The sequence below is a fragment of the Carcharodon carcharias genome, chromosome 17, assembly GCF_017639515.1.
Source record: "Carcharodon carcharias isolate sCarCar2 chromosome 17, sCarCar2.pri, whole genome shotgun sequence".
In the NCBI taxonomy this organism is placed as follows: domain Eukaryota; kingdom Metazoa; phylum Chordata; class Chondrichthyes; order Lamniformes; family Lamnidae; genus Carcharodon; species Carcharodon carcharias.
The window spans coordinates 17,216,470-17,224,686 of NC_054483.1; positions in this window are offsets into that span (position 1 = coordinate 17,216,470).

Below are 8,217 nucleotides of genomic sequence, written 5' to 3' on the forward strand. Positions count from 1 at the left end.
ATATTTGTATGGCCTTCAACTTTCCTTTCTTCAACTGGCATGCTGTGCATCCCTAGCTCTTTGCCTAATATGAGGGCTTTTTTTTCAGGCATCAAGGAGCACTCCAGAAGTCCCTCCTTAAACCTGTCCAGCCTTCAAACCGACCTTTATGTTTAGCATCTACTTCTTAAAAACGTTTTTCCATTTATAACAGTGGACATCAAGGGGCCAGAATCTTCTCTCAACATCTTCTGACACCAACTTTTCAGTGTGGTTGTAGATGGGCAAGGGTTCAAAAATATTTACTACTGGAATTAACTCAAAAAGTAACAAAATTGTCTGAATTTAGCTCTTACAAAATGCAAAGAACTCTCAAATACTCAGGCGTACACTTTTTAAAAAACATTTCGCCAGGCAGCACGAGCAAAAACTTGATCACAAATATCTTAATGGAGAGATGGAGGGGCTTAGGGCGTTGATTGATCACACCCATTTATTTCTCTGGTGTCAAAAAGTATTACTTACTCATAGTAGATGCTTGTGCATTCCAGAAATCAAAGTTCAAAAATAAACACGTTAAACTGCTATTTAGCTCCTATATCAATTCAGTGTCAGGTTTAGATCACAACTTATCGTTGATGAAAATCGGCGGCTTTAAAGCTTCACGCGACTGCGATTTTCTCATTTAACTTAAAGGTTGGAGGGTGGAAACGAAATTGTGCCTATTAATTATGTTGGCAGACACTTTGATTAGACGTTTAGATCAAAATTTAGAAATTACTATCTAGTTGAAATTGCACAATTTACAATCGGAATCCATTTCAACAGCGCGGTTGTTTTCAACAATCTCCCCTTTGAAATTTAAAGCGCCACCCTTTTCGCGCCTCTTTGTAACGTTTCGAAAGAGTAAACAGGAAATAAATTCCCGCCCACTGAATCTAAATAGGGACCCAAACAGGGAACCCAAGGACTCACAACAGTCAACCCACTGGCAACTCTTGCCAGATTTTCCCCGAGACATATAACGAGGCGGGGAGGTTATGTCAGAAACCGGCTGAAACACAGACACACTGCTCTCCATTTCAACCTCAATTAGTCCAGTGATCCAGACAGGTTACCCAGGACAAACACACATCCTAGGTCTGTATGTGTGCCCCCCAACACCACTCAAGACTTATTCATTCCCTGCAAGGCTACAGTCCGATGGGCAGAATACCGGGAAAGTGGGTGGAACATGAACAGCGTCCTTCTCACATTCATAGGTACCCCGATAACCAGGACCACCACGTTCCTAAGCCAACATTCCTCCCTCCCCGACTTTGCCCCCAGAGAACAGGGGACCCCTCCTCACTCGCCCAGCACAGACTCAGTAACCCCCACCCCACCCCCCCCCCCCCCCCCCCCGCGCAGACTCAGTCCGCACCCCCGCCCGCATCTCGCGCTTTTAGCGCCCGAGCCGCGAGGCGGCAGCGGCGGCGCCTCCCCGCGAGCTCCCCCTTCCGCCGGCTGACCGGCCGGCTCCAGAATGAATGGAGGCCGCCGCATGCCGGATTGTTCCGGAATACGCCGCAGCCGCATGCGGCAGCCCCTTCCCCTCCCCTCCCCCACCGCACCCCCCCCCCCCCTCCCCATTACAAGAAACGAATCAAAGTGTTCTCCCCCACCCCCACACCCGAACCCCAGCAGCCATCCCCACAACACCGGACTCACCAACTAAAGCGATACGACTCTAACCGTTGGCGAGTTCAGTTGCAGCGGGTCGGAGGCGCGGCCAGCTGGGCCCAGCCGCGCACTCAGGTCAGTAATCCGATTCACTGCGCGGGGGGTGGTCGAAGTAGAATTTGCGCTGCACACAGGGCCTCTCACAAGGGATGCTCGTGTCGCTCTCTCCCCCCCCCACCCCACGTCACGCTAGCCCGGACTTTTTCTCGGTTTTGCGATCGCTGACTATCCGACTCTGCAGGAAAGTCACTCTCCCAACCACTCGCTGTCCGCCATCTAACGGTAAAGCCCGCCCATTCCCCTTTTATAGACGTCGTGACGTTGCGGCAAGGGGGTGGGGGGGAGGTGGGGCCAGATGCCGACCCCGCCCTTAGCAGCTCTAGAAAAAAAAATCACCAGGGAGGAAGGAGGGGAAGCAACAGGAGTGAGCGTGGAAGGCTCTGAATGTAGCACAAAGCATACAGCTCTGAAGAAGAGTCATACGGACTCGAAACGTTAACTCTGTTTCCTACTCCACAGATGCTGTTGGACCTGCGTTTTCTATTTTTGCTTGAGCATATAGCCTGCCTGTCCATCTGCCCACAGCTACCTCCTCCATCGCCTGCACCCATCTGCCTCCATCCAGTCTTCACCAGAGGATCACTTGCTGGTGGCCGATGATTGATCCTTGGCCCTGCCCCCCTGCTGCCACTCGACAACATCGCCCGAAAGCACGGCCTGGCGAGGTCCGCACGCACACCCCAGTGACCGCCGAAATAAAAGCAAAATACTGCCGGTGTTGGAAGCCTGAAATAAAAACACAAAGTGCTGGAAAAAAAACTCAGCCAGCCTGGCAGCCTCTGTGGAGAGAGAAACAGAGCTAACATTTCGAGTCCGTGATGACTTGGATCTGAAGAAGGGTCATACGGACCAGAAACGTTAACTCTGTTTCTCTCTCCGCAGATGCTGTCAGGCCTGCTGAGTTTTTCCAGCGTTTTCTGTTTCTATTACCCCAATGGCACCCTGCTCTCGGCCACCACTCCTCCCTCCCAGTGCCCCTAATTTCTCCAGGTATGTTTTGGGATGAGCTGGAGTTGGGCGATGTTCTGGAGTTTCAAGTGAGCCATTTTGTCGATGGAAGGGATATCTTGTCAGAAGCTGATCACGGGATCAAATACAGTGCCAATATTGCAAACATTCAGAAGGCTGAAACCATTGTTTCAGTCTCCACCACCAACTATGTTCCTGAACCTCTGATTCTATCGCTCCTCCTGGCTTGAAGCTGAACCGGACTGCATGTAACCTTTGCTCTATTTGATCCCAAGACTGCTTAGTTTCAAAATTTAGATGACACAAAACTTGAATACAAAAAGGCAGAGACAGGATCCTGGGATTTATAAATATAGTTGTTGAGTACAAAAGCAAGAAAGTTATGATGTAACTTTATAGAACTATAGCTCAGCCTCATTCTGGACACCGCACATTCTGAAGGATGTGAAGGCTTTAGAGAGGAAAGATTAAATAGAATGGTTTCAAGGCAGGGAGCCTTCAGTTACATAAATAGATTTGAGAACTGGGATTATTGTCCTTAAATGAGATTTGATAAAGGTGTTCAAAAACATGAGGGGTCTAGATAGAGGATGTGGAGAGAAGGTGTTCGCTCCCATTGGCAGAAGGGTTGAGAACCAGTTTAAGGTGAGAGACAAAAGAGACTAGCGGCGACATGAGGAAAATCATTTTTACCCAGCGAATGGTTAGGATTTGGAATGCACTGCCTGAGAGTTTGGTGGAGACAGATACAAGTGTGGCTTTCAAAAGGGAGTTACATAAGCACTTAAAGAGAGAAAATTTGCAGGGCTACGGTGAAAGGGTTGGATTAGCTGAGCTGTTCTTGCAGAGAGTTGGCATAGGCTTGATAGGCTGATTGTGGCATCCTTTTCTGCTGTAATTATTCCAAGGTTCTGTGAGCCCACCTCTTTGACCAAGCTATGATCATATGTCCAAATACCTTGTTACATGGCTCGGTGTTCTATTTTGTTTGACAATGTTCCTGTGATTCCCCTTGGGATGTTTCACTATGCTAAAGTTGCTACATAAATTCAATTTGTTCTTATTGTTACAATGGAGAAGCAGCTCCAGAGAGACAATGACAGCATACAGCTTTGGAGCAGTGTTAGGAGGGCAGCAATGGAAGCATGCAGTGTCGGAGCATCACTGACAAGGCAAGGGGTGCGGTGTTGGAGCAGTGTTGGGACATAAAAGAAGCAGCACTTGGAGGGCAGCAGTGCAGTGTGGGAAATCGCCAATTTTAATTGCACCATCATGGTGACTGTCCCTTCAGCGGCCAAAGCCCTAAGCTCTGGTATTCCCACCCATCTCATACTGTAATACATCCTTAAACGATGACCAAGCTTTTGGTCATCTGTCCTAATATTTCCCTGTCTGACTTGGTATTAAATTTGATAGGGCTTCTGTGAAGCACCTTTGGACGTTTTTACACATTAAAGACGTTACATAATAAATACATAAATTGTTTCAGAACAGACTGCTGTGGGGAGGCAATGGGAGTTCACAGTCGGACAGCACTGGAGAGCCCATAGAGGGTGCAGACGGATTATGTAACACAGGTGGAACACTGGACATCGGTGAGGGCTATAGACAGCATCTGTATCAAAAGACACTTTGCTTGGAGATAATGTATCATATTTATGCTGTGTTCAGTTTCAGCATCTCGGGGAGTACCAATGGCTCAGCTATCTGGCTGTACGCTTGCCATTGTGAACTCATGGAGAATGTTTATTTAATGCCAGTGTTTTGGCAACTTGCTTCTGGGATTTTGCCAGGTAATTTGTTCCTCTACAAACAAAACCTGCTATAAATATACAGCAGATCAATCAGCAATTATAAAGCAAGAAGATAGTTTATTGATGTTGGGGGTGTGTAACCAAAAGTATTACTGATCTATTTGTTTACCATTTCAAGAACCTGTCCTTCGTCTTTACAGATGTCAGCTGATGTGTTTGCATTATCAGTATATCCTATTTCTATTTCTTTCTTGGTTTGTTTTTTTGTTTTAATCTCAGGGTGCAGATGATGCTGGCAAGCCAACATTTAGTTCCCATCTCGTGCTGCCCTGACAATTGAATGACTTGAGAATCAACCGTGTGGTTAATGTAGGACTAGAGTCATGCATAGGTTCAACCACACAGTGGTAAAGGTGGCCGGCTGTTCCTGTTTTTGTCCTTGAATGGCTTCGGCTGAGTGCTTTAAATATGAATCTTATCTGCATCCTGTTTTGCACTCCCTTGTTGAGATGGTAACTGTAGTGTCACAATAAACCAGCTGTACTTGAGTTTGGCTTTGAGCCGCAAACATGTTTTTTTCTTTCCTAAATGCTCTGTTTAACCAATTATTTTCAGTTCAAAAATGCAGAACAAATCAATTACTCTCCCCTGTTTTGTGGTTCATGAAGAATTTGTGGATAACCTCCTTCTGGCCTTTGCACATTCTTTTCCGTAACTCGTCGTTACAGATTTGCCAAGTTTCATTTAAAGGGAATGATACGCAATTTGGCTTTTTTCTTCAATGAATAAATTTTGAATTATGCAACTTTGAAAAGTAAATGTAGCTCCATAATATTTCAATTAATTGTGGCTGTGCTGACTGCTTTGTGATAAGCAGGTGAGTAAGAAGAACGTAGGTTGACTCATTTTTCAATTATCACTTCTGATCACCCAGAAAGGTGGTTGCACATATAGGTTAGATTGGAAGTTTGGTGATGTGAGGCACTGCATAGCACAGTCCTGCTGTTCCCACATAGTGAAGCTGAGCTGGAGAGTGGATCTGACTGGTGCCATCCAGATCCTGAGAATAGCAAATTGCTGTCGCACCACTGTTCTCAGAGCATGAGTTAATCTCCAAGAGCTTTGCATTTGGGGAGTGAAGATCTAGGACAAACTTCAGATGAAAGAGGATTAGAGGACGGAGCATAATTAAACCACCGTAAATATAACTCAGGCCTCATTTAAAGTCATAGATTCAGTCCTTAGTTTTATATGATATTTTGACAAAACCTGAAGCAATTTAGGAAGCAAGGAAGTACAATTAGTTGCAAAACAGGTGTTTCTCTACTGGTTTCCAGTTCTGCCTCGGCAACAAAACGAGACTTATCAAAGTCATAAATGACATCCTATATACTGTGACAAAAATAAACTATCCTTCTTCTTCCTTCTCAACCTTTCATAGCTGACCACACCATCCTCTCTCTCTATTGTCATCCAGCTGGGTGGGACTGCACCCACCTGGTTCCATTCTTATCTATCTAACCATAACCAGAGAATCACCTGTATTAGCTTCTCTTCCTGTTCCCTTACCATCATCTTTGTTGTTCCCCCAAGAATCTATCCTTCTCCTCATTATCTACATGCTGCCCCTCAGCAACAACATCTGAAAACGCTGTGTGAGTTTTTAGTTAAATGCTCGCAACACCCAGCTCTACCTTACCACCATCGCTCTGAACTCCTGCACTGTCTCTAAACTATCAGGCTGCTTTTCTGACATCCAGTACTGGATGAACAGAAATTTTATGCAATTAAACATTGAGAGGACGGACGTCTTTGGCACCACTACAAACTCTGTTCCCTAGCCACTAGCTCCATCCTTCTCCCTGGCAACAGTCTGAGACTAAACCAGATTGTTCATATTCTCGATGTCATATTTGATTCCAAAATGAGCTTCTGCCCACATATCCGCACCATCACTAAGACTTCCTATTTTCACCCCTATAAAATCACCCTGTTCCAAGCCTGCCTCAACTCTTTTGCTGCTGAAACCCTGATCCATGCTTTTATTAACTCTTACTTTGAATGATTCTCACACACTCCTGGCTGGTCTGCCACATTTTACTCTCCATAAACTTGAGGTCATTCAAAGGTCTGCTCTCTGATTCGGATGCGAGAGTGCTACCAACACAGCTGTGATTCGGTTAAAGTAGAGAGAAAACTGGTCACAAGGGTATAAGTTGAAGATCATCACCAAAGGGAGGGGAATGGAACTAAGCACTAAGCTCTTTAAGAGAGCAAGAAAAAGAGGACTTGATATTTATGCAGTACCTTTCATGACCACAGGTCATCCCAAAAGACTTCACAACCGAAGAAGTACTTGAGAAATGTTGTCACTGTTTCATGCAGGAAATGGTCACATGGAGCTGGCTGAATGATGAGCTAAATGCCCTGCTGAGCTGTAAAAATTGAGAATCTACTAAATACAAGCAGATGGAATTGAACAGATATGTTTTTAACAGCCCTGAAGAACTGTTCATATAATATTCACAGGAAAAGAAAATAGTGCAGGACGGTAAAGCTCATCCAGTTTGAACTAGATTTACGTGTCACTGTTATGTAACTTGCCTGGTGATGATCAGCTTGTGTTCAGTAAAGATAGCAATGTTAACCCCTTTAGAACTGAAATATCATGTGGAATTTGAAATATTAACAGATTTTCTCTACATCTTTCTTTTGCCCACCTTGAATTGCTAAAAGACAAATGTAATTTTGCTTTCACAACAAAAACAAAAATTACTGGAAAAACTCAGCAGGTCTGACAACATCTGTGGAGAGAAAGACAGAGTTAATATTTCAAGTCCGTATGACTATTCTTCAGTTCTGAAGAAGAATCATACGGATTCAAAATGTTAACTCTGTCTTTCTCTCCACAGATGGTGTCATACCTGCTGAGCTTTTCCAGCAATTTTTGTTTTTATTTCAGATTTCCAGCATCCACAGTATTTTGCTTTTATCTTACTGTAATTTTGCTTTGTTTTCCCTCCTCTACTTTCGTCACTCCTTGGTCCGAGCCATCCTGCCCCCCGACCCCTGCCCCCGATTCCTGCAAATGCTGCTGTTCAGCTAGCTAGAAAAAGATGATCATTGGTGACCTGGGAAAATGATCCAACTAATTTCTTTTTGTCCCTTTCTGCATGGTAGAGCTCAGGTCCCCTTGGACAGTAGGATCAAAAGGGAGCAAACTCATTTTGGATACCCTTACAAGGCTTTGTCACTGATCCCCAACTGCATTATTTTACCAAATGCAACTTTCAAACGTCAGTTGAAACATTGTGTTTTTTCTGAGCACTTTTAAATTTGATAATGTTGCAGACAAGACAGACACCTGAATAATTGCTACTTGATCAGATAGCAGGACTGCAATGCTCATCTGTGAAGTTGTACCTCCAGGACTAGTAGAAGGAAAGAAAATGAGAAGGAGAAGCTTCAGTTTCCCTAAATAATCCTGGCACTCTCCAGGAGACCTTTGCCTGCTCATTTGACAGCATTGCACTGCTGCAATAGCCATGTACTTAACTCTCAACTCGCTACACCCACACTCCACCATTGTGCACTTACCAGCGGAAGGCAGCCAAACCAACGACCAAAATCTGCACTGAAAAGGAGCCAAAAATGTGTCCGATTGCAGCAGATTTTCCCAGTAAAGTTTGCAGTGTGGGGTCCAGTCCAATGGTTCATGTGATGCAAGTGTTCA